At 42.2% G+C, this 26121-nt stretch overlaps 1 long non-coding RNA gene across 1 annotated transcript; it reads left to right on the top strand.

The window, feature by feature from the left end:
- Positions 1-743: 743 nt before the first annotated feature.
- Positions 744-15265, top strand: LOC116054871. Its single transcript, XR_004106169.1, has 3 exons — positions 744-757; positions 4433-4434; positions 15166-15265. It is a non-coding gene; the product is annotated as an uncharacterized LOC116054871 (long non-coding RNA).
- The last annotated feature ends 10856 nt before the right edge of the window (positions 15266-26121 follow it).

Raw genomic sequence — 26121 nt, 5'->3', positions numbered from 1 at the left:
AATGTCTGCTATGGAGCCATAACGTGAGGTACAAGGTAATGGAGCCTTTTATACATTGTTGTGTTTCTTTAGAAATAAACAATGGACAAATAGTCTTTAAACGCTTCAGATGTAAAGTTATTCGCTCTCAAAGTGGCGCCAAAATGAATGGCAGTCAATGGAATGCTAATGGGAGGTGATGGCTTTGTAGCATTAAAATGGCGCCATAGGAGGTTTGCGGTCCGAGGAGAGGCTTACCCCCTTGAGACTAACGTGTGGTTGACAAAAAGGGACACACTAAACTACTTCGCTATGTGCTAGCTGTGTAGCTATTTGACATACCTGACTCGCTGTTGGCCAGCTGTTCACTTGGGCGTGTGTATGTCCGTACATGTGTGTGTGTGTGTGTGTGTGTGTGTGTGCGCGTGTGTTAGTGATAGAGGAAAGGAAACACACTTTGAAAAACCTGATTATCTCACTCAGTACAATAACTAAAACTCTGTGAAAGGGGAGTTAGCAGGTAGCAATTACAGTTTTAACAAGCTAGCTGCAATATTCAACACAACATACATATCAACAATGCACCGTGATCAGAGTACATTCACAGAAATAGATTTGACGCAGCGGTCACAATCATAGATTAATAAATCAAATGCGCAGCAGTAGCGCTTATCAATCGATCACATTAATGGTAAACAAATGGCAACATTAGCCTTTACACATTAATAAACATACTATGTTCTATCTCTGCCCAGAACACTAAGCCTTACTGTATGTAGTCCATCAGTCCGTAGGTTTCCACAAAAGAACAGAACCGGTCCATGTCGCTCGTCAGCGGCCACGGAGAAACTTTCCCTCCACAAAGGGCAGAAGGAGGGAATCTATGTCGACTTTGAGAAGAAAAACGTTGTTTGTCCTTCTCCTGCAGATATGAAAAACACTGGTGCGTTTTTCATAGGATCCACGATGCTCTTTGGACACCGAAATTAAATCCACTTTCTCCAGAAAATAGAAGTTTTAGCGCAAGCGCTTGCGTGCCTCCTGAAGCAACAGGGTTGCAATGGAAGACGATGAAAAAAGGTGTGTCCAAAGGTTTTATAGGCCCTGACTGCATGCTGTGTTCAGGGTCCGTTAAGCGAATGGGGATCCAGAGATCTCTAAGAGGTGTGAATTACAAGCTTGTAGTTTTTAGAGTTTTGACCACTCTGGCCACTCCTTCGTGGTCATTCGGCCATTTTGTGATCTTTTCCCTTGGAGTAACATGTGGGAGTTTGGTGACAAGGCTGTGGTTTTTCCACCTAGGCCAAGATTTCTTTGTCTGAAAGCCCACATGGTCTCTGAGTCTTTTGTCTCTGAGTAACGGTTGGCCACATGTGTTCTTTTGTACAAGATCAGTTTATGCACATTTGTTTGGATCCAACACCCTGTTCTGTAGGGATGGAATCCAATTTGGCACCTGTTTTTGCAAAAATCCAACTGGGTCATCCTTCTCGCTGCCCTCCTTCAGTCCGATGATCTGGATGTTATTTCTTCTCGATCTGTCTTCCAGTTCAGCCAACTTCAGCTCAAATTTCCTCTGGTCATCAATACAGGCTTTCACCGTGTTTCTCATCTGTCTGCTGTCCTTCTGCGCCTCGTCTAGTCGCTGAAATAGATCTCTTACTGTAGTTCCCTGCCTCTCCAGCTCTGTCCTGATGTGTTGAAGCGAAGTGTCAATTTCTGCTAACGCCTCCTTCACTGCGATGCGGACCGCTGATTGAAGCCCGCTTTGTTACCTTTCCAGAACCCTGGCCATGGCCTCCTCCATACGTACGGGGCGAAGAGCCTCAGCCTTGAGCAGCCATGCAAGTCGTCGGTCACGTGATCTCCCTGGTTCCTCTTTTGAAGGGGGGGATTATGAGGGTTGCTCCAACATCAGACAGCATCTGGTCAATGACAAAGCCTTTATCAGCCATGCACGCATCTCCAGGCTCAAACAGGCTGAGGATCCCTGACTGCCGTGTAATTTCTCGGTCTGATATCGAACCTGTGAATAGCTGTGAGATAAAGGCAGTGTTTGGAATAACAGCGTTTAAAAGAACGGCGTTAGTTAACGACTAGGCCTGTCGCGATAGTCAATAAATCAATTAATCGCACGCTAAAAAAAATTAGCTCGATAATTTTTTCGGCCGCGATAATTTCCATTTGCATGCTTGTTTTTTTTTTTTCTCTCTCTCTCTCTCTCTCTCTCTCTCTCTCTACCAAAGAGACTGGAGGACCACTCTCGGTTCCTTAGCGTAACGAGGAGTGAACCCTCTTGTGAGTCGCATGGTCTTTGTGTGGAGGTGGGACTCCTGGCGGAGAGAGAGAGAGAGAGAGAGAGAGAGAGAGAGACAGAAAATGCGAGTAGTTGGAGCGGGGTTTTCCGCAGCACTTTGCCGTTAAGGCGCCGTCAAAAAAATAAGACGTATATGAGCGATATCCGCCGTGTTACTCGGCGTCCGGTTTTCTCCCTTTCATTCCAAACCACGCAGTTGACAACCTGCAGGTGGAGGCGGTGGAGACAGGCTCGGACATACACGCCGCTGTGGACTTGTCAGTCTCGCAAGCGGTTTCAGGGAAGTTGCTGTATGTGTCCGACAATGCACAGAACATTAACCGGTACAAGCCTACAGCTGTCAGTGTGTCAGAGGCTCCCGGACGGGGAACTGAGACTCCGTTACCTGCTTGTCAAAAATCGCCACTTACTAGCTAATAAATTAGCCTAAGGTAAATGCTAGCTATCAGTAAACAGAAGTGACGTGGTGGCTGGCGTCTGTTTGTGTGTGTGTGTGTGTGTGTGCGTGCGTGCGTGCGTGCGTCGCCCCCCCCCCCCGCGAAGCTCCGACCCCAAAATGAAGACTGAAAAACAGAATTATTTTGGTACAAACATTTACTCGCCATGTGGCAGATAGTCACATAGAAATAGATAGATATAATGTATTATTTAAATTTAATATTTAGTATTTAATAAATAATTGTTAAATGCAGTACAGAGTCTGTAGTCTATCACAAACACTCGACTAATGCTGCAAACATTTGACAGCCAGTATGAATTACCTGGGAGAACATACGGGTCACAAACGGCAATTCCACAACTATACAACAGCGTGAAAGACGACATACTAAAGGAGATCAAAGACATATGTGGATATTTAAAATGTCTTCCAGTTCCAGTGTTAAATATTCTTTAGAAATAAAAGTTGATTGATCTTTGAAAAGGTGTACCTTCATTATTATGTCATTATCATTATATTAGATGAAAATGGTCTCAGAACGACAATATTATCGTTTATCGCAATAATTTCTGGGACAATTTATCGTCCAGCAAAATTTGTTATCGTGACAGGCCTAGTAACGACGTTATTTTTTCAGTAACGGGGTAATCTAACTAATTACTTTTCCCGTCGTTACAACGCCGTTAACGTTACTGGACGTTAAATGCGGTGCGTTACTATGCATTGATTGAATAAACTGTGTAATCCGAACGCACCCCTGGCTCACAGCTAGTGAGGAGGTGGGTTAAGGTAAGCGATTATGATTGGCTAAGGCAGAGTCACACACACACACACACACACACACACACACACACACACACACACACACACACAACAGCTAAACAGAGATTCGATGAAGCAGCAGAGATGGCGAGTCAGGAGCAATCCGATGAGAAGTTGGCATTTTCAAGGTGGAGATATAAGCACTACTTCAAATTCATTGTGGTCAAAGGCAAGAACGTGCATGTAATGTGTACATTTTGTCCAGGAGCGAAGACTTTGTCGACATCTGTTGTAAGCAATGAAGCATCTCACAACGACACACGCATCTACAAATCTACAAAGCTAGTGGCCAAAAACACCGATACCTCCACCACAGATGATAGCTCGCCATCCACTAGCAAAGAAGGACTCGGAGCAAAGTCCTCCAAGCAGCAAAAGCTAGATCTTTCTGCCTCACAACAAAAAAACTGCTCAAAAAAGTCCAAATTCTTTGACATATAGCAACTTTTTTTTTAACAGTAAAGCAAATAGTTACTTTCCCTGGTAACGAGTTACTTTTATTATAGAGTAATTCAGTTACTAACTCAGTTACTTTTTGGAACAAGTAGTGAGTAACTATAACTAATTACTTTTTTAAAGTAACGTTCCCAACACTGGATAAAGGTGATAACACCACATGGGGCAATGCCAATTTAGACCTTTGAAAGTGTTGGTGTTCTTGTAGGAGGAGAATGTTTCTGACTGGAGGGTGAGTGATGATGGTGCCTCACATCTGAGTTCGGGGCAGTCCAGAATAACACGCACGTTTGGGCAGTAATGTGCAAACTTTGATGCCATTGTTGCTTGCACCTGTTCCCTTGCCATCCAGATTGGTACTGAACCCAAAACAACGAATAGATAGTTGGCCCATGTAATTATTATTCTGCTCACCGTAGTGGTACTGATGCCGAAGATGTCGGCAATCACCTTCTCCTTCATACCAACGGCAACTCGACAGCAGTAAAGAAACAAGTGCCAGCCTCCGGTTCGGGCTCGGTTTCTCCAATGCCATGACATCGCTTGTCCTCTGAGCTCTGCTCCAGTAGACTAGCCTGGATGCTGAGGGGGCAACCGATTCCCAAAATGACCAAAACACCTTGTCTGATTGAAAACGGGTATAGAACCGGAATTCCTCGTCAGTGGCACAGTATCTGGGTCAAAGACAAAAAAGGATTTAAAATTTGAAAATAAATGAAAGTGTCAAAAAATGCTAATTCAAGCACTTTCTATTTTTATTAGAGTGTTATATATACAGTAATGTGCAGAAGTTAGCACACCCATGCTAAAGTTGACTAAAAAGAGGAATAAAAAAATCATCTTTTGGAAATTGATCTTAATGCCTTAATTAAAAAAATGAGGAAAAATCCAATCTTTAAGGACACCAATTTTCTTTGTGAATGAATAATGTATCGTAAATAAATAAATGTTCTAGGTAGGTATAATTGAAAAGATCCACACAATTATGCCCAAGTAGAAAATTAATGCTTTTATTAATTATTTTGACATTTTTGTCACATTTCTATACTTAGATTTTAAGTCGGGACGTTACCCAGAATGGACAGTTTGGTACTTTGGAGCTCAATGGCTCTTAACATTTTCATTTCTTGCAATAAATACTCATAAAGTGAGGAAAGAGGGGAGAGTAAAGCAATATAATGTTTTAAAATGTATATTTATTTTTAACATTATGAATATGCTTTTGGACACCAGAATTGACATGCCACGTCTTTGACTCACCTGTTGATGTTTAGTGTGCAGGACAGGTCCCTCGGTTGTCTTTCTAAACTCCTGACCTTAGCCTCCAGTTTCCTGATGGTTTCAGCAGCAGCATCGGCATCTAGTCCACCTGCGGAGTCGCAGGCGTAGTTGTGATCTCTGGTGGGTTCTTGATCCTCCGCGACTGTAGGCTGTTCATCCGCTTCCTCTATAGCAGAGTCGCTATTCTGAAACTCTTCAACTACTCCAAGACACGCATTAACCCAATCAAAAACTGACTGGCGAAGTACACGAGTCTCCCCCCAGCTATTCCACGAAAATCGGCTTGGTGTAGCACCGGAGTTTAGTCTCTTCCGCCCACTTTTTGAGACGTATATGCTCTCCTTGTCAAAGTGCAAACTGCACACAAACGTACTACTTCAACTTATATGGAACGAAGGACCTTCGTCTCTCCTTATCAGTCTCACCCAAGCCTTGCGGAGGTGTTTGTCCTTTGGGAAGTCATGGAAGCTAAGGTATGGCTGCCTTTGTTTTGACGTTGAGCAGCCCGGCACACTGCCATAGCACCAGCAAGAGGAGGCAGCCATAGTTTATCTGGTAACTAAGTAACCACCAGTTAGTGCGAGTACACTGCTTGGCGATTTGGAATGTTACGAAACCAGGAAATGAGATAAAGGCCTATTGGACAATATACACTCAAGTTACACCCACTTCCTGTTTCAATGGCAAAACGAACAAAATGGCCGCCCCGCCACGGCCATGCCCTATGACGAAAAGTTTTTCTTTTAACAACTTTTCATCTTTAACGTCTTAAGATGGCACAGACCGAATTTTAAGTTGATCGGTTGAAATCTCTAAGGAGGAGTTTGTTAAAGTACGACGTGGAAATGGCCAAAATCACACTAATTTTGAACTTTGAATTCAAAATGGCAGACTTCCTGTTGGGTTTAGGGTATGGCTTCAATGACGTTTTTTGTACGTCTTGACATGCTTCATATGTGTACCAAGTTTTGTTAGTCTACGTTTTTTTGTAGGGGGTGCCATTTTTGTGCACCCTGTCCCGAAACCCTTAAAATATGTAAATTTCCACCAGACTTGATGTGACCACCAATTTTGGTGAGTTTTTGAGTATAATTAAAGCTGCAAGCAGCGTTGGACGGGCCCTCGTGCCTCTGTGCGCGTCGGGGTTACTGGCGGACGCCGCTCCTTGCGACCATGCATTTGCACAGCACTCAGACACTGCAAATCATCACCAATGAAAAGGGAACTCCCTACTGAGTTCAATTATGCCTCACACAAGACTCTACATCTTACATTTCATTAGCTGTGAAAGGGGGCGTGGCCAAAGCATAGGGCTCGGGCAAACCTTTACCAATAAAAAAGGAAGTCTCTGCTGAGTTCATTGATACCTCACATAAGACTAACTTAAACGGGTCACCAGTTATGAAAGGGGCGTGGCTTAAGCATAATGGGGCGGGCCAAACCATCACCAATGAATAAGGAACTCTCTGCTGAGTTCAATGATACCTCACACAAGACTCTACCTGAGAAAACAGTGCAACTGAAAGACTACCGTAATTTCCGGACTATTGAGCGCACCTGAATATAAGCCGCACCCACTGAATTTTTAAAAAAAATATTATTTTGAACATAAATAAGCCGCACATGTCTATAAGCCACAGGTGCCTACTGGTACCGGTACATTGAAACAAATGAACTACACAGGCTTTAATGAAACACGGCTTGTAACAAATAGGCTTTAACGAACGAAACACGGCTTGTGACAAAAATAAATAGGCTTTAACGAAACACGGCTTGTGACAAAAATAAATAGGCTTTAACGAAACACGGCTTGTTACAAAAAATAAAAAATTAGCAGTAAACAGTAGCCTACCAAGAAAGTCATTGATCACTATCTTCCTCCTCCTGTGCACTGAAACCACTGAAGTCATCTCCTTCGGTGTCGGAGTTGAATAGCCTCAGAATTGTTTCATCCGATATTGGATCCTTTTCATTGTCACTTTCGTCACTTTCATCCGGAGGCGAATCCCCCGCTGAGCCCTCTTCAACCCGCAGCAGTCCAGCCTTTCGAAACCCGTTGATGATAGTGGATTTTTTGACAATGCTCCACGCTGTCAGGACCCACTGGCAGACTTGACCTTAAGTTGCTCTTCGCATGCAGCCCGTTTTAGTGAAGGATTTCTCCCCACTTGTCATCCAAGCCTCCCACTGAACACGGAGCGCCACCTTAAATGCACGATTTACACTGATGTCGAGTGGCTGCAAATACTTTGTTGTGCCCCCAGAAATCACAGCTGGAATTAAGTTTGTCCTCTTGATGGCTTTTTTCACCGAATCTGTTATGTGGGCCCTCATGCAAAACGAGCAATGCCTTGTTCCTGTGAAAGAATCCTCCCGGTCACTTGCCGTAACACTCCGTATGCCATTCACGCATTAGGCTTTCCGTCATCCATCCTTTCTTGTTGACTTTCACAACAATTCCTCTCGGGAATTTTTCTTTTGGCATCGTCGTGCGTTTAAAAATCACCATCGGTGGAAGCTTTTCTTCCGATGCCGTGCAGCTCAGAACACAGGTGAAGTGCGTTTTTTCATGCCCAGTTGTTTTCAGCGTGACGGATGATTCCCCTTTCCTGTTGACAGTCCGAGTGAGAGGCAGGTCAAACGTCAGAGGAACCTTATCCATATTTATGATGTCGTGCGGGTCAATGGAATGCTCCGCTATCTTTGCATCAGTGAATTTGCGGAAGTTTGAAACCTTTTCCTCGTAGTCGGGAGGGAGCTGCTGACACAGAGTCGTCCGTACCCTGATGGACAGGCCTTTACGTCTCATAAATCTGAGACACCACGATGGTCCACCTCTAAAATCCTCAAACTTCATTGCTTCATTGTTTTGGCTTTCAGTCGGATCTGCACAGTTGAAACACCTCGGCCGTCTGCTCTCTGAGTGTTGACCCAGTCTTCGAGCTCATTTTCTAGTTCGGGCCATCTGCTTTTCTTCCCTCTGAAAGCTTTAGTTGTCTTTTTGCACTGAGTCAATTCCTCACGCTGCTGTTTCCAACGTCTTATCATCGACTCATTAAGACCAAGCTCCTGTGCAGCAGCTCTATTTCCTTTTCCAACAGCCAGATCAATCGCCTTCAACTTGAAAGCTGCATCATATGCATTTCTCCGTGTCTTTGCCATGATGAGGGTGACAAAATGACTACCGTACCTGGGAAGTTTGAGCGCGCTCGATTTAATATAAACAGTAAACAAAAAAGTTGTTTAACCCGTTCGGCAATTTCATTGGTCTAATAAAAGCTTCATGCCGTCAACTGAGCACGTCACAGAATGTGTTTTTTTTTAAAATTTTTGATAGATTAGCCACGTCATTGTATAAGCCGCGAGGTTCAAAGCGTGGGAAAAATGTTGCGGCTTATAGTCCGGAAATTACGGTATAACAGAAAAGACATAGAAAGCAAAGGTCAGTGCAGACTGAAAGTGACAGTAAAGGACAAAAGCTACAATGTACTGTTCTCTGTTGTACCTGAGGGCCGGGAGTCACTGCTCGGTGGTGTCTCCTCAAGAAATTGAACCTGGTGAGGAGAGTCTACCACATCAACTGCTCAGAAGCAGTAAGTGTACACACAGGCACAGTTGAGTCCATTGTGCATCGTTATCAAGACATTTTTAAAGGACTAGGATGCCTTCCATGCACATACAAAATCAAACTCAGAGAGGATGCAACTCCAGTAATCCATGCACCAAGGAGAGTTCCAGCCCCACTTCGGGAGCGCCTAAAAAAGGAACTGGAAAGGATGTGTCAGTTAGACGTCATCACAAAACTGGAAGAACCGACAGAGGTAAACTCAATGTTGTGCGTCGACAAAAAGAACGCAAGCAAAGAACTGAGAATATGCATGGACCCAGGAGATTTAAATCGAAACATAAAACGTGAGCACTACCAGATACCAAAATGGGAGGAAATCGCAAGTGAGATGGCAGGAGCCAAGTACTTTTCAAAGCTAGATGCAGCACAGGGTTTCTGGCAAATCAAGTTGGATGATGAAAGCTCAAGATATTGCACATTCAACACGCCCTTTGGGAGGTATAGATTCCTGAGAATGCCATTTGGCATAATCTCAGCATCTGAAATATATCATCGAGCAATGGACAATATGCTAGAGGGCCTAGAAGGGGTCCGTTGCTATGTAGATGATGTGGTAATCTGGGGCTCCACTCTACTAGAGCACAATGAAAGACTGACAAAAGTGCTCCAAAGGGTGCGTGAGAATGGACTAAAGTTAAACCGCGCCAAATGCCAATTCGGTGTGCAAGAGATAACATTCCTTGGAGACAAGTATTCTTCTCAAGGGATAGAGCCAGATGACAGAAAAATAAAAGCCATTTTAGGCATGCCGCGCCCCACAGACAAGAAAGGTGTGCTCAGAATAATGGGAATGGTCAACTTTATTGGAAAGTTCATACCTAACCTATCAGTGAAAACATCAGCATTGAGAGAACTTCTCCATGACTCCAATGAGTTCAAGTGGACATCGAAAAATGAGAGAGAATGGAATGCTTTAAAGATCGCATTGACAAATGCACCTGTGCTGGCGTATTATGATCCCAACAAGAGACTGAAGATTTCAACAGATGCGTCGAAGGACGCACTCGGAGCTGTCTTGTTACAGGCAGAACGAGATAGCTGGAAGCCAGTTGCTTACGCTTCTAGGTCCATGACTAAGACTGAAACAAGATATGCTCAAATTGAGAAGGAATGTCTTGGATTAGTTTATGGACTTTCATTGCTAAGTCTATGGGCTTCCTACATTCACATTTGAGACAGATCATCGTCCTCTCATGTCAATCATCAAGAAAAGTCTCAATGAGATGTCACAGAGGATTCAGCGGCTCATCATGAAGCTGCAAAGGTATGATTTTGAGCTTATATACACACCAGGCAAGCACTTAGTGCTGGCAGATGCGCTGTCACGAGCGCTAGAGATGAGTACTGCATGCTCCACAGAACCATGTCAACATGATCGTTGAGTCTCTACCTGTGTCTCAAGTTAAAGCAAAAGAGATCAGTGAAGGAGCTACAAACAGTGATGCAAAACATCCACAGTGGCTGGCCCAAGGGGTCCTGTCCGAAGTATTATCACATTAGATCAGAGCTAAGTGTGGCAAATGGACTGTTATTGAGAGGCAGTAGAATTGTCATTCCACACAGCCTGAGGCCAGAGATACTTAGTAAGCTACACGAGGGACACCTTGGCATTGAGAAATGCAAAAGAAGAGCCAGGAACGCTGTGTATTGGCCCGGAATTAACAAGGAAATTGACAATATGATAGGAAAATGTGAAACATGTAACAAGTACCAGAGCAAGCAGGCAAGGGAGCCTATGTTGGTCCAAGAACTTCCCACTGCTCCTTGGGAGAAAGTTGGAACAGACTTGTTTCACTGTAATGGCAAAGACTATCTGCTAGTGATAGATTACTATTCAAACTTTCCTGAAATTGCTCTGCTCACAAGTGCAACTTCCAACAGTGTCATTACTCATGTCAAGTCCATTTTTGCCCGGCATGGGATACCAAAGACTATAGTGAGTGACAATGGTCCTTGCTATAACAGCAAGGAATGGCAACAGTTTGCAAGACAATATGGATTTCTCCATGTCACTTCAAGTCCACAGCATGCACAGGCAAATGGCAAAGCTGAAAAGGGAGTGCATATCATCAAACAGCTTGTTATGACTGTGGTCATATTGTTCTTTAGTCTGCTGCGTGCCCTGTGTTGTTTCTTCTGTTTCCAATTTTATATGCAAATTGGGGTGTGCCATAGCCGAAGGAGGATTGGTGGAGAAGTGCAGGCCCGACCCTGTGATTGGCTGCAGCTGGGGAAGCCACCCAGATATAAGGAGCCAAGATGGCGGCCATCGGTGGGCAGCAGGCATTCCTCGTCCTCCTCATCTCCCAACCGGCCACGCTTTTGTTTTATGTAACGTTGCTTTAGGTTAGATATTGTTTTTTGGTTTGTTTAGTAAGGGTGGACCTCCAATCTTGTTTTCTCCTGTTTTTGTTAGTTAGGGAGGTAAGTCTTTTGTAATTTGTTTTGCCCTTTTGTTTGTTAGGTTAGTCTTATCTCCCAGTTAGAATTGTTTTGTTTGTTATTTTGGTGGTAGACCACCCTGAAGCCTTAAAACGAACATATGTTATGTATATATTGTTTTGTTCTCTGTAAAATAAATAAGTTTGTTGATACCTAACCTTTTAATTGTTTGTGGCTACTTGGGAGACGGGGAAGATGGGGCCTTTTTGTGTTGCGTCCTAGGCACCCCTAGACTGGGGCGTAACAAGCTTCTCAAAAAGGCCACAGACAGCAAGTCAGATCCTTATTTAGCTCTACTAAGCTACAGAACGGCCCCGCTTGAATGTGGTTTATCCCCAGCAGAACTGTTAATGAATCGCAAGTTACGCACAACCCTACCTTGCTATACAGACATCAAAGAGAATGCAGAGACGCAGACAAAACTGGAGAATATGAAAAGGAAACAAAAACAGCGTTATGACAAGTCGACCAAAACCTTCAGACCACTTGCCAAAGATGATGTGGTGCGTATCCAAGATCAGGATGCGTGGAACCGGAAAGCTACTGTTCTCCAGGAGGTCGGACCGAGATCATATGAAGTGAGGACTGAGGAGGGTCACGTGCTCAGAAGGAACCGTCGCAACCTTCTCAAAACCAAAGAGACTTTCAGAGAAACAGAATGTGAAGATGGAGATGGAAATACCTCTGTGTCACACATTACATTACATGTCATTTAGCTAACACTTTTATCCAAAGCGACTTACAATTAAGTGCTTTCAACTGTGAAGGTTCAAACTCCAGACAACAAGTAGTAAGTGCAAATACATTAGCTTTAAATAGGCAAAGCTACAAAGACGTACTTTTTTTTTTTTTTTATCCGAGGTGTAGAGATGTGTTTTTAGCCTTCGGCGGAAGATGCGTAGGCTTTCGGCCATCCTGATATCGATGGGGAGCTTGTTCCACCATTTGGGAGCCAGGACAGTGAACAGTCGGGATTTCGTTGAGTGATTAGTTCTCCCTCGCTGTGAGGGGGCAGCAAGCAGTTTGGCTGATGCAGAACGAAGTGGGCGGGTTGGGGTATATGGTAGAGGTCGACCGATAGTGGATTTTACCGATACCGATAGCTAGGTTGGGCCGTATTTGCCGATAACCGATTAATCGACCGATAGTATTTAGAATTGATACTGGATAAAAACAAACATGACACTCCAAGTAAAACAGTGCTGAACTTTATTATAAAAATAAAAAAACTGTATTGAACCATGAAAACATGATAAATGAAATAAATATATACATATAAATAAATATTGAAGTCAATTAAAGACCTTCATTCAAACTGAAACAAAAAGTAATAAATAAATAAAAACAGTTAAACTCAACATGTAACTGTTTAACTATACTTTTTCAAGCCAACTTAAGAATAAAGAAGACATTTCAAATAATAACAAAATTTGAACTTGTGAAACAGTTGAAACTAGTCCTTCCATTTTAATATTCAAAGTTTAGGAACTTCAAATTATAATGGAGAAAGCAGAGTTGGTGTGCATGTTCTCCAGTCAGTCGGCTCCTCTTGGCATCATAAATCATGCCCATTTCACTGAATACCCTTTCACTAGGCACAGTGGATGGTGGGGGGCACAGGAATTTCTTGGCCAGAAGTGCAAGTCTTTTAAATCTTGTGTCATTTTTCTGCCACCACTGCAGAGGCATTTCACTTCTTTCAATGACAGGCTCTGACAAATAGCACTCAAGCTCACTCTCAAAGCTGTTCATGTTCATCCCCCTTGACACAGCTGTGGCACCAAGGACCCTGGCATACAGGGTATCCAGTAAAGTGGGCTGATGGATTCTTCTTTGCTTCTTTGTCTCTGGATCCAAATCCTCATCCTGCTCAGGGCTTTCTGGTGCAGGGCTCGGATCTTCTTCTCTGAGCTCGCCAAGCTCTTCTTCAGCTTCCTCCTTTAGCCATAGTTTTCCTTTCTCAACTGTTTCTTCAGACGCAAAGGCACGGGCCTTGTATCTAGGATCAAGGAGTGTTGCTAGGACCAGAACTTTTGTCTCTTCTGCCTTAGAAAACCGCTTTGTCAGGCTGTCAAGCATGGTCTTGCGCAAAGTTTTGATCCCTACTGATAATGGACCCTCTGCCTGCAGCATCAGCTTCAGAACAGACACACTAGGGATAATCCATCCTGCTGAAGACTCAGAGTTGCTCATCTCCATTGTGACTTCTTCGATGGGAGCCAGTGTGTCAATAAGGTTACTGACAATGTCCCACTGTGTGGCAGATAAGCCACTGATATGGCCATGTTCACCAGCGTACACATTCAGTGCCCATCTCTGTTCATACATTCTTTGGAGCATATGAAGTGTTGAGTTCCATCGAGTCGGGACGGCCTGGATGATGTTGTGCTTTGGGACACCCAGCTCCTCCTGAATGGTTCTTAGCCTCTGTTTGGCCAATACAGAGTGGCCAAAGTGAGTTGCACAGCTTTTTAATATGGCAATAATGTCCAGGACAGCTCTCTGACAAGATAGGCCATCATGGATAATGAGCTGAAGGGTGTGAGCAGTGCAGCTTAAATCAGGAAGTTCAGCCAGTTTCATTCCTTTTACCATGTTTGCTCCCCCATCTCTTAGGACAAGAACAACACGGTCTTTTGCAATATCCCAATCTTCCAACATGTTCAGGAAGGTTTCTTGAATATAAGTGGCTGTGTGTGATCCAGTCATGGGCTTGACATTTAGCACCACTTGCTTTCTAGACCAGTCCTCAGAAATGAAATGCCCAGTTAGGCTCATCATGGACTCTGTAGTTCCAGACCAACAGTCAGTTGTAAAGGCCATGAATGGGGCCTTGTCATTCGTCACTACACTTTTCACTTTTGTCAAAACTCTGGAATATGTTTCATCAAGCATCTTTGTTCTGTAGAACTTCTCATTTTTAATCCGGTACCTGGGTTCCATAAGGGAAATGAGCCTCTTAAATCCAAGGTCTGAAACCACTGAAAATGGTTGGTTATCAGTGGCAATCATTTCAGTGATAAAGACATCAATTTTGATAGACCTTGGATCTGTATCCTTCCACCCTGTCTTGCTTTCAAACAGTTGAGACACTGTTGGCTGAGAAGGATTTTTCATGCCCCTTTTTCTGCTAGCCTCTTCATGGACTTCTGGATGAATATGCTTCAGATGACTCCACATGTTCGTAGTATTTTTACCTGTAGATGTTGATGCCCCCATGCTGATTATTTTGTCACAGATATTACACTGTGCTTTCCCTGGCGATACTTCAATAAAATACTTCCACACTGGTACTTTCTTCAAAGCAGTTGCCATCTGAAAATAATTGAAACATTAAAATATGTCAAATGTGTGTTTCTTTAGCTGTAACACTTTGCAAGTCCAATTTGTTAACAAGGATTTATTAGCTAGCTTACATGAACTATGAACGTTATTATGCATATAACTTTTTTCAGCATGTATTCAGATTTGAGCAATACAATTGCACCTTAATCATTCATGTTAGTTCATAGTGCATTAACTATGGTTAACAAATAAAAACCTTAATTAAAAAAATGTATTAGTAGGCTACATGGTAATTAACAAACAAACAATGAACAATACTTATACACAGTTATTATTGTCTACAGTCAATCTATGAACATCATTTTTTTCAGGACAAACTGGGCTATTAGAATATGTGTGCTGCAGTGAGGTCACTTCGATGTTGAAAAAGATTTTAGGACCTTAAAGACAAATAAAAAAATAAAACGGAACATGAATCTCAGATATATATTGATATCACACACAAAGCAATACAAGCTAAGCCATTTTCCTGTCTAAAACACTTCTCATATGTCTTGGGAGTCAAACTGTGAAGAAATAATCATTATAACTTATACAGTTGACAAAATACATACATTGTTTCAAAAAAAGTTCATATATATTCTTTGTTCTCGCTTGGATGCCCATATAAGGCGTAATGTGTGACGGACCTGCCTTCCCGTTGGTTGAAAACATAAACAAAGGCATCATGGGAAATTCCCTTGTCGGTAGCACCTACTGTCTATGGGTAGCATGGAGTTAGCGGCAGAAATGACCGAAAACGTGATGAATTATGGACATCAAATGGATAAATCTTGGATGTAACAGTTTGGATTTAATGCTCAACAACCCCGAAAAAAGGCACAAGTTCCAGGCTGGATAGAAAATCACCTGTAGAGGCTAGAAAGACACCAAAGACACTCCCGTGACGGCTAACTCGTTAGCTTTTAGCTGCAGCAATCAGTAAGTCTCTACGTTTAACTGTTATTAAATTATCTAAATATGAATCAGAGGTGCTGTTTGGGATCGTGGACGAGCCTTTAGGGTTCTGATTCTGACATTTGGGTCGGACTTGCGTTTATTTTTGTCAGTGTTTTAACCGCTTGAGGTAAGTTAGCCTACTACTAATGTTTAGCGTCATCTCAGCCTCGAAAGCAAACAAACATACTGTTGTGCTGTTCTTTCTCTACTAATGCAGCATCTATTCAAACAAATGAATAACTTTATAATGATATGACAAAATGTACAGTATACATACCTTTTTGCTGTCGATGCTTTAAACGCGCATCTGATGTTAGCCTTCTCCGCACAGCATGTGCTTTCCGTGCAGCGTGCAGTAACACGTGTCGAAAATAAACAACACCAGGCATCAGTGATAGTTTTTATTTCGCCTCTAGAGGCCGCTATTGTAATGCATGATGCCAGCAGACCCTTCTCAGCTCGTACTGTGTAATGAATGACAGCGCGCTTCTCAGCCGCTCCAGCAACAGACGCAACCAGGAAAAACTATCGGTATGGATTTTTGCCGATAACGATAGTTCCACCAATCAACTATCGGTGCCGATTAATCGGCAAAACCGATGAATCAGTCGACCTCTAGTATATGGTTTGACCATGTCCTGGATGTAAGCGGGTGCTGATCCGTTCGTAGCCCTGTACGTAAGTACTAGTGTCTTGAAGCGGATGCGGGCTGCAATTGGTAACCAGTGAAGAGAGCGGAGGAGCGGTGTAGTGTGAGAGAACTTGGGGAGGTTGAAGACAAGTCGAGCTGCTGCATTCTGAATGAGCTGCAGGGGTCGGATGGCACATGCAGGCAGGCCAATCAGGAGGGAGTTGCAGTAGTCTAGACATGAGATGACTAGAGCCTGAACCAGAACCTGAGCCGCCTTCTGCGTTAGAAGGGGACGTATCCTTCTGATGTTATGCAGCATGTATCTATCTGTATTGGTGGGGACTACCACAGAGTTGTCAATTGTTATAGTCAGGTCTTGGGTAGGAGAGCCCTTCCCTGGAAGGAAAAGGAGCTCAGTCTTGTCGAGGTTGAGTTTCAGATGGTGTGTAGACATCCAAGAAGAGATGTCAGTCAGACAGTTGGGTGTCATCTGCGTAGCTGTGATAAGAAAAGCCGTGCGACTGAATGACAGACCCGAGAGAGTTGGTGTACAGAGAAAAGAGGAGGGGACCCAGGACTGATCCCTGAGGAACGCCAGTTTTGAGTGGGCAAGGTTCTGAGCTAGATCCTCTCCAGGTTACCCGGTAGGTTCGGTCGGCCAGGTAAGATGTGAGCAATGGGAGCGCAGAGCCTGAGACACCCAGATTTCGGAGTGTCGAAATGAGGATCTGGTGGTTCACTGTGTCAAAGGCAGCAGAAAGATCCAGAAGGATGATGATGGAAGAGAGAGAGGTTGTTCTAGCGATGTGAAGCTGCTCAGTAACAGCAAGGAGGGCAGTTTCTGTTGAGTGGACAGCCTTGAAGCCAGACTGGTGGGGATCAAGAAGATTGTTCTGGTGGAGATAGGTAGAGAGTTACAGGCAGAAACAGTGCCAGAGCTGAAATCAGATGGAGGTGTGCGTGTGGACACAAGTGATGGTCACTCAGGGTCACCTGTCTTGAGGAGATCTGAGCGTCAAGTCAAAAGACCAGTCAGACTTGATCTGTGAATCTATGGACTGAATATGTGATGTTCTCATTTGTATGTGTCTAAAAAAAAAAACTAAAAAAAAACTGGAAAGTGAGATGTAAAAGTGGTGATCTTTGAAGTTCATATGTTTAAAAAAAAAAACAACCTTGGACTCACAGCTTCAACGAAAGGGGGATGTGTTGATATGCAATGAATCAACTGTAATACCTAGTGTGACCAGCAGAGGGAATTAGTTAGTGATATGACCATGGTGTATGTTGGTGTGGGCACGGACGAATAAGAATGGCTAGGGAAGCTAGGTTGTGATGATGTTCAGTCGTACATTAAAGTTTGAGCACAAGCTCATTGTGGATTAAGAAAACTAAGTCTCATCTTTAAGACTCAAACAACACAGGGACCGGCACCCTCAGCTGCTGGCTGTGAGGGGAACGCGGGGCCGACAGACACTGTTGATGGGTCCTGGTCTATGAGAGGAGTAGGTGCAGGGGGATCGGCTGGATGGACCGGGTTGGAGTCAGCTAGGACGGTGTAGCAGTTGGAGAGACTTATGCAAGGTGGGGAGACAGACCCATCTGAGCCTGTCTTGCGGCCCTGGTCACCACCTCTGTCCATGAAGATCCGTGGTTTGGGGTTGAGCAGGAGGGTCGATGGCGGAGGCAGAGGAGTCCCATGTGACGATGTCCTAGAGGGTTGCATTTGGTTGGGTGCTCGGCCACTATGAAGCTGGTCAGGACTGGGAGACGGGTCGAGAAACTGCTCAGCAGGGAGTCCTTCGTCTGGAGCTCATCCGAGAGCCAACGGATATCTTCTTTAAGGTCGGAGATCTCTTTATTTGCCTTTCTGAGCAGCTCGCTGTCATCGCAGGTCATAGCTAGGGTTGCAAAATTCCCTATATGGGAATTAACGGGAATAAACGGGAATTAATGGGAATAAACTGGATATTTTTAATATTGCTTGTTATAATACTGTTAGTCTATAACAGGGAACTTAAATGTAGTTGAAAAAAAAACATCTTGCAGCATAATCTTGATTAAAACAACCTGATTTAATGCAACTTCAGTTGAATGTCCTCCCTATATTTGTCAATGACATGCATGCACGCAGTAATCAGCATAGGCTACTACATACTTGCCAACATTTAGTTTTTAAAATACGGGTCCTAAGTTACTCTCTAGTAAACTAGTATTCACATGAAATAAAAGAATAAAACATTGAGACCATACATCAAAGCACACTGGGTAATAAGACATTCAACACTGGTTGCTATGGACTCGTCACTAGGCTTCCTCAGTTATTGTATACTGTCTATGATTTTAGCATAGGTAAAGCTGCCGAAGCTGAACATTATCCAAAACTCCATTTCTCAGACGAGCATCAATTTGGGAGCTTGCATGTTACCACTCCTTCCTTCTCAAATGCCTTGAAAAGGCTGTTGTTTGCACAATTTCACAAATAATCACTGGGACCGAAAGGATATTTGACTTGGGTATGACTGGGGCTGCAGCCTGGAGACCTCCTGTCTCATGCGCTCCCGGCTGGTGATGAAATAAAAGCTTGTGTCTGGTCCGCTATGTTTTCGTACGGTGTTTTGGATGTTTTTAAACTTAACAGTACAGCAATCATGTTAATGATTTTCAGCAGATGTCTTAGTTACAACACGATGGAGCTAGCAAAGCAGTTTTGTGTTTATATTTGCGAGCGGGATTTATTCAGTTTGGGAAATCCCACGGTCTCTAAAGCTACATCTCAAATTGTATGGCTGACTAAACAAGGAGGGACCCATCTGCTAGCGATAGGGGCCGAGACTGAGAGAGCTACATGGAGCTACATAGATAAATATGCACCAAACAAGCCACTTTGAAATTTTGCTGTTCTCATGAATACAAAAGTTGGGTGACCCTCACCCCTGGACTAAAAAGGCCCTACGATGGCCCAAGGGAGGTCAGGAGGGTCTCATCCTCCTCCGTGTTGTCTGGCCCCAAGACTGCCCTTTCCCCTCTTGAAATGCAGGTGTCGCTGTTGAGGCATTTTAATCAGAATCTCAATAATTTATTTTATAAATGATACTGAAATTTCATATGGTAACACTTTATTTGAAGGGGTGTGCATAAGACTGACATGACAACATCAATATTATGACATGACACTTCATGTTTTCTTTCTGGGTTTATCTCTTTGTAGCCCAGGGCTGAGTCAGCTAGCTAAATTGAACAGCTGTTACGTTACAGCTAACAAAGCTAACGGCAGCTAGCTACAGTTAGCAACAAGTCTAAAAACTCAATAGATCACCTCGGTACTGCATTTACTGTTGTCAAACTGGTCTTATAACTTTTAAGACAGCTTAATGAAAAGTCCAAATGGTTCCACTTTACTTGAGGTCAAGGAAAAATATTCATGACATTAATGTTAACACATAAAGCTAAATAGTTTATTAAAGTTTGATAATTGGGCCTGTCATGACATATTTATGACAGGTTATGTTATCTAGCTTAATGTCAAGTTGTCATTAGACATCGACAGGTTGTATTGTCTTGTTTAATGTCAAGTTGTCATAACACAGAGATTGTTGTTTAATGTCAAGTTGTCCTGACAAAGACATCTCTACGGTGGCCCTGAAGTGCAAATCACAACAGCAATTAGAAAAACGCAACAACAAATCATAAAACACAACGGCAAATAGGAAAACATGACAGCATAAAGGAAAACACGACAGCATAAAGGAAAACACAACAGCAAATATGAAAACACTTCAACAAATCATAAAATACAACGGCAAATATGAAAACAAAACGGCAAAAAGGGAAAACACGACAGCAAATATGAAAACACTTCAACAAATCATAAAACATAACAGCAAATAGGAAAACAAAACAGTAAATGGGAAAACACGACAGCAAATTAAATGACGGCATTAAATTCTAACGGAAAAGGTAGGGTCTATCTAGCAGAGGACAGACCCTCCTGATTGGACAGACGCACTGTCTGTCTTTTAACAGGAAGGAGAGGTGAAAAAACACGGAAAAGCGCCTCACTGTCTATGCTTTTAACAGACGGACTAGCCGTGGATGTAGAACAGTGAACTGTTCAATTTTTTTGTTGAGATGGAGAAGGTGAATCAGCATCAGTCTGCTTGCAGGAGGAGAATATTCTGTCAGGAACTTTGCCCGTAACGTAAAGGTAGGTAACATTACCACCACTGATAGACTTTAATGTAAGCAATAGTCGTTTTCTCTTATTTATCCCATGTCAATAAATTAAAAATTCGTGGGAGTTCATGTTTGTAGTAGTCATAACACTTACTGGTAAGGAGAATTGCATTAATTAATCTTAATTACATTAAGCTTACAGTAGCTAACCGTTTACATTAGCTTGTAGTTTACTAGCTCATTGTCCAGTAGCTTCTAGCTTTCAGACAAATGCAGTGCAAAATATGATCAGCAACTACAAGGTAAACGCTACCAGCTAATGAGCTACCACATGCAGTATGAAATGCAGTAAACTGTAAGTGAGAAAGGGTAAATAGTACTGTAAACACACAAGCTACAAGGCTACAACCAACATATGAAAAGTCATAACAACACAATTGATAAACACCCACTAACACAGTAAAGGTAGTTGTAAGTGTGTTAAATAGTCAACAGTTGTCAGTTAAGACCATGATGAAGAAACTACACAGTTACATGAAGTACCTTCATGTTACAGTATGCTTAAATATACTTGTGATACAGTTCTAATCTTACCAGGACAGGTTGGATAACTACTGGCCTAACCTAAAGCTTTCTCCTTCTGTCTGCAGATAACTACTGGCCTAACATAAAGCTTTCTCCTTCTGTCTGCAGATAACTACTGGCCTAACCTAAAGGTTGGATAACTACTGTACTAACCTAAAGCTTTCTCCTTCTGTGTGCAGTTTTGAAGCAACACCATCATCAGCAGCTGTGTCTGATCGCCCTTCATGTTGAATATACTTGTGTACAGTATATAGTAATGTTTGAATAAATGTTATAATAAAGATACACATTTCGTTAATGTCTTTTTAGAGCTTGTATACTGAGTTATTAAAACAGGTAGCATCTAAATATAATTATTCAGTTAGAAGTTTCCTGTGTCCAGGTCATAATTTGATGAAAAAATAAACATTGAAAAACAGTTTATATTATATACACACCAAAAAACTTAAAGACACAGACAAACCAGTTAATTTAATGCATTTTTTGAATGGCAATCTCTAATATAGCAAATAATCTATTCAACATCTCTCTTTGGCCTCTGTCTCCCTGCTTGTCTTTTGCTTTCCCTATCCTCCTCATCTCTCCCTTCTGGTGATGCTAGTAGAGCTTCCGTTTGTTCCTTAGTCCCCTGTTAAAAGACAGCAAACACAAGAAAAAGCAACACGTTCTCACACCCATCTCATAAAATATGGATGCTTGGTCAGGTGCCTTTGTCGTTGTTATTGACGCTAAAGGTCTCCTTTAGCGCTTTAAGTAAACGCACTTGGTCGGGACTATTGCCGTCCCTTTAGCGCTTTAATTAAACGCGCTTGGTCGGGACTATTGCCGTCCCTTTAGCGTTATAAGTAAACGCGCTTGGTCGGGACTATTGCCGTCCCTTTTGACGCAGTTATGTTGAGGAAAAGGTCATGGGTGGGCTTACGGTTCCGTGATACGCGGGAACTACAGGACGGTTGGGTTTAGGAAAGGGTCGTGGGTGGGCGTACGCTTCCGTTACACACGGGAAGAACGGGACGGTTGGGTTTAGGAAAGGGTCATGGGTGGGCATACGGTTCTGTGACACGCGGGAGGAAAGAAAAAAATGACTATAGCAAGCGGGAGCTTAACGTTAGCTCAGGATGTATCTACCTAATTATAATAGCAATTTGTACCAGCATTAAAGCATTAAGCTTTACGTTGATGTAACACATTAACGGTGATAACAAATGTACGGCAAACACTAAATATACTTACATTTAAATGATAATTGTGCCATCAGCGATGCTGCTCCGACTCCCGCTTAGGTCCGCCATTGTTTTTTTTTTTTTTAACGAGCCGGCAAAGCATAGGATTGTGAGTGATTTGGGAGCGCAAAAGACATAGACAAGTCTGTCCAATCAGGAGGGTCTGTCCTCTGCTAGCTAGGTCCTACCTTTTCCGGTAGAAGTTAATGCCGTTGTGTTTCATGATTTGTTGAAGTGTTTTCCTATTTGCTGTCGTGTTTTCCTATTTGCTGTTTTGTTTTCCTATTTGCCATTTTGTTTTCCTATTTGCCATTGTGTCTTATGATTTGTTGAAGTGTTTTCCTATTTGCCGTTTTGTTTTATGATTTGTTGAAGTGTTTTCCTATTTGCCATTTTGTTTTCCTATTTGCCATTGTGTTTTATGATTTGTTGAAGTGTTTTCATATTTACTGTTGTGTTTTCCTATTTGCCATTTTGTTTTCCTATTTGCCGTTGTGTTTTATGATTTGTTGAAGTGTTTTCCTATTTGCCGTTTTGTTTTATGATTTGTTGAAGTGTTTTCCTATTTGCCATTTTGTTTTCCTATTTGCCGTTGTGTTTTATGATTTGTTGAAGTGTTTTCATATTTGCTGTTGTGTTTTCCTATTTGCCGTTGAGTTTTATGATTTGTTGAAGTGTTTTCATATTTGCTGTCGTGTTTTCCGATTTGCCGTTTTGTTTTCCTATTTGCCATTGTGTTTTATGATTTGCTGTTGCGTTTTTCTATTTGCTGTTGTGATTTGCACTTCAGGGCCACCGTACTTCTCAGCCTCTATGACCCATCCTCCTCTCTTACATACCTTTAAGTCACAGTTCCATCTCGTCGTCGATCCAAGCAAATAAACTTATACAACAACTTATACATTCGTGATTTTGAACCGCAGAGTAACGTCAGACAATCTCCTTTCTGTTTACACCAGCATATGCATGCCCACTGTATGCGAATGGTCATGTAATATACATTGTCAGACATGTCAATATGGACGGAGATTAGTTCTGCTACTGGAACTAAAACTCTTGTGTGGACGGAGATTGTTTTTGTCTCAAAATGCTTGAAAATAAAAAAAAAAACGTAGTGTCATTGTTGCCTAAAACTGAGATGGTGACCATGGTAAACATCAGCACGGTAGCATTGTCATTGTATTGGATCCCCAGTAAGTTTTGTTGCAAATTAAACTGCCTAACAATATATGAAGTAGTTAAAATAAGCACCAAAACATGTTATTTCATCATTATTGTATCTTTAAAGATAATTTGATAATATAATTTACCACTATGAAGGAGGCTATTCTGAATAATGAGCCATTTTGATACTTTACAAGTGTTTCTACCAGTGTATTGCTTCTTTTACATAAGTAAAGGATCTGAGTAATTCTTCGAGCTCTGGTTAGAGTGGTACAGTTGTTTGGAAATGAACTATCCCATCTGTTGTGGTTTTGGACATTTCTGTTGCCTGTTTGTATATTTCTGTTGCTGTTTCCTGTTCTGTATATTGATTTTGTGTTACCCTGTGTATTGAGTTAGTTTTCCTGTTTTCCTGTTCTTTGTATTAGGTTCTGTTTCCCTATTTCTATACTTCTGATTAATGTATGTCCCTATGGATTGTTTCTGTACTGTGGGTTTTGTCTCCTTGTCATTGAGTCTTTTTCGGTCTTGTTTTGTATTATGTTCTGTTTCCTGTTTTATTGTGATAGTCCGTTTTCTGTCTTGTCATGTCTAGTTCTGCTTCCTGTGTTTTCCCGCCTGTGTGATTGTCTAATGTGCTCCACCTGTTCCCCAGCCCTGGTGTCACCTGTCCTGTGTTTGCTCGTTACCTAGTTTATTTAGCCCCTGTGTTTCCTTTGTCTCTTGTCAAATTGTTTTGTGTCCGTTGCCCTGCCTGCGTGAGTTTGTGTTCCTTGCTCTGCTAGTTTGTATCCTGTCAGTTTGTTTCAGCCTTGTGCCTTTTTTTTGTATTTTTTCCCTGGGTTTTTACAGCCTTAGTGCTGCTGTGTTTTTGTTAATAAATCCCCTTCCTCAAACCTTCTCCTGCCTACCTGCCTGCTCTCTGCGATTGGGTCCTTTAATCACCGGAAACGTAACACCATCAGAACCAAGGTTTGCATTTTTCATTAGTTTTTATTTTTATTTCGTTTTGACTTTTTTTTTTCAAATTCAGTTTAGTTTTAGTTTTTAAAGTGGCTTGCTAGTTTAGTTTAGTTTTTATTAGTTTTAGTCTTAGTTTTAGTCTATTTTTGTAATATGGGTTATTTGTCGGGATTCAAAAAATATCGTGTAATAATAACTCAACAAAAACATCATACAATTTTAGAAATATGTATTCACAATGTATTGAACAATAACACCAGTACATAAATTGCAGCCTACATATGGTCAAAAATATGTAAACAGTCTACACAAGATGTCAAGGCAGTAAGTGCAAAATGTGACGTGTTCCAGGAAAAGAAAAACTAAATGGCAACAGATTAAAGAAGACAGACATGAACAGATGTTTTCAACTTTGGTTCGAGTAAAGTGGCGAACTTTTTTTGTCAATCGACTCACACAGTTGTGTGCACAGCCCAGTATCCGTACACATATTAACCCACGCTTCCTCCCGCTTTTGGTGTTCCTGCGTATTTACTAACCAGCAGCTATCGGGTCGTCGGTGAAAGCCCTCCTATAGTGTTCTGTCCTGCTGTTGTCTGTCATGCTGCCTGGCCCTGTATCGATACATCCATGCCCGTAAAGTTAGTGAGGTTAGCTTCTGTTTCGGGGAAAGGGGGCTTTGCGTTCTCCTTTACCTTGTTAAGGTAAGCTACGTTAGCCTCCTAGCTTGTGTGCGCTTCTCAAATGTCCTTTAAAATTCGTGCGATTTTTTTTTCCCTGTAATAAATTGTCCATATATTTCACCACCTTCCACTGCAAGGCACTTGCTTTTATCTGACAGTCATAATCAAATAGGTGCTGCTTTCTTCCGACATTCGGTACCGCTATGATGCCAGGCCAGTCTGGACTATGTTGTGTTCAATTTGACGTGGAATGTTGGGATTTCTGGGTTCCCAGTCGGAAACTATACATGTCGGGAAATGTCATGGTCGGAAAGATATAATCTTATTTGTTCTATGAAAGACATCAACAAAGACGAAAACTAAGGATATTTACTCTATTTTATTTTAGTTAGTTTTGCAAACGGACATTACAGTTTTAGTTTAGTTATCGTTTTTTTGTAATGCCTCGTTTTTATTTTTATTTCAGTTAACGACAATGTTTTTTCCCACCTAGTTTTCATTATTTCGTTCGTTTTTGTTAACGATTATAACCTTGATCAGTACATGAAATGAAGGGTGCTGGCTGGTGGCTGCTGGAAACACAGATAAATAGAGAAAGATGAAGAGTGGTCGAGCCTCAGTGTCACCTCATTACACTCTTTCGCATTATTCCAGTGTCACATCCATGCTGGAATATGAGATGCCTTGCATAATTCCCCCTACTCTCTCTGATCACCTCCATTTGTCAACCCTGTAGGGCCAGAGTGAAGAAAGCATCGGAGTGCAGGAGGGGATGGATTGTCATTCATCCCACAGCACTAACATTCAGTGACATTCACATGAACCCATAAAGCAAGCAAAACAATTTTCCATCCCTGACCCCCTTGCTGATATTTTCCCCCTGCATAAATGTCCATGCATAGTGATGCCATACAGCACACTTACAATGTCTCAGAACAAACCCAAGCGTTCTGAGTCAGGTAACGTTTGCAACCTTCACATGGACCACAGAGGATGGGATCAGACAAAGTGTACGCATCTCTGAGCCCTGATGATCCAGCATCCCAGA

The sequence above is a fragment of the Sander lucioperca genome, chromosome 20 (assembly GCF_008315115.2).
Source record: "Sander lucioperca isolate FBNREF2018 chromosome 20, SLUC_FBN_1.2, whole genome shotgun sequence".
NCBI classification, from domain to species: Eukaryota; Metazoa; Chordata; class Actinopteri; order Perciformes; family Percidae; genus Sander; species Sander lucioperca.
Note: the sequence above shows the minus strand (reverse complement) of the source record. Positions and strands in the feature narration are given on the sequence as shown.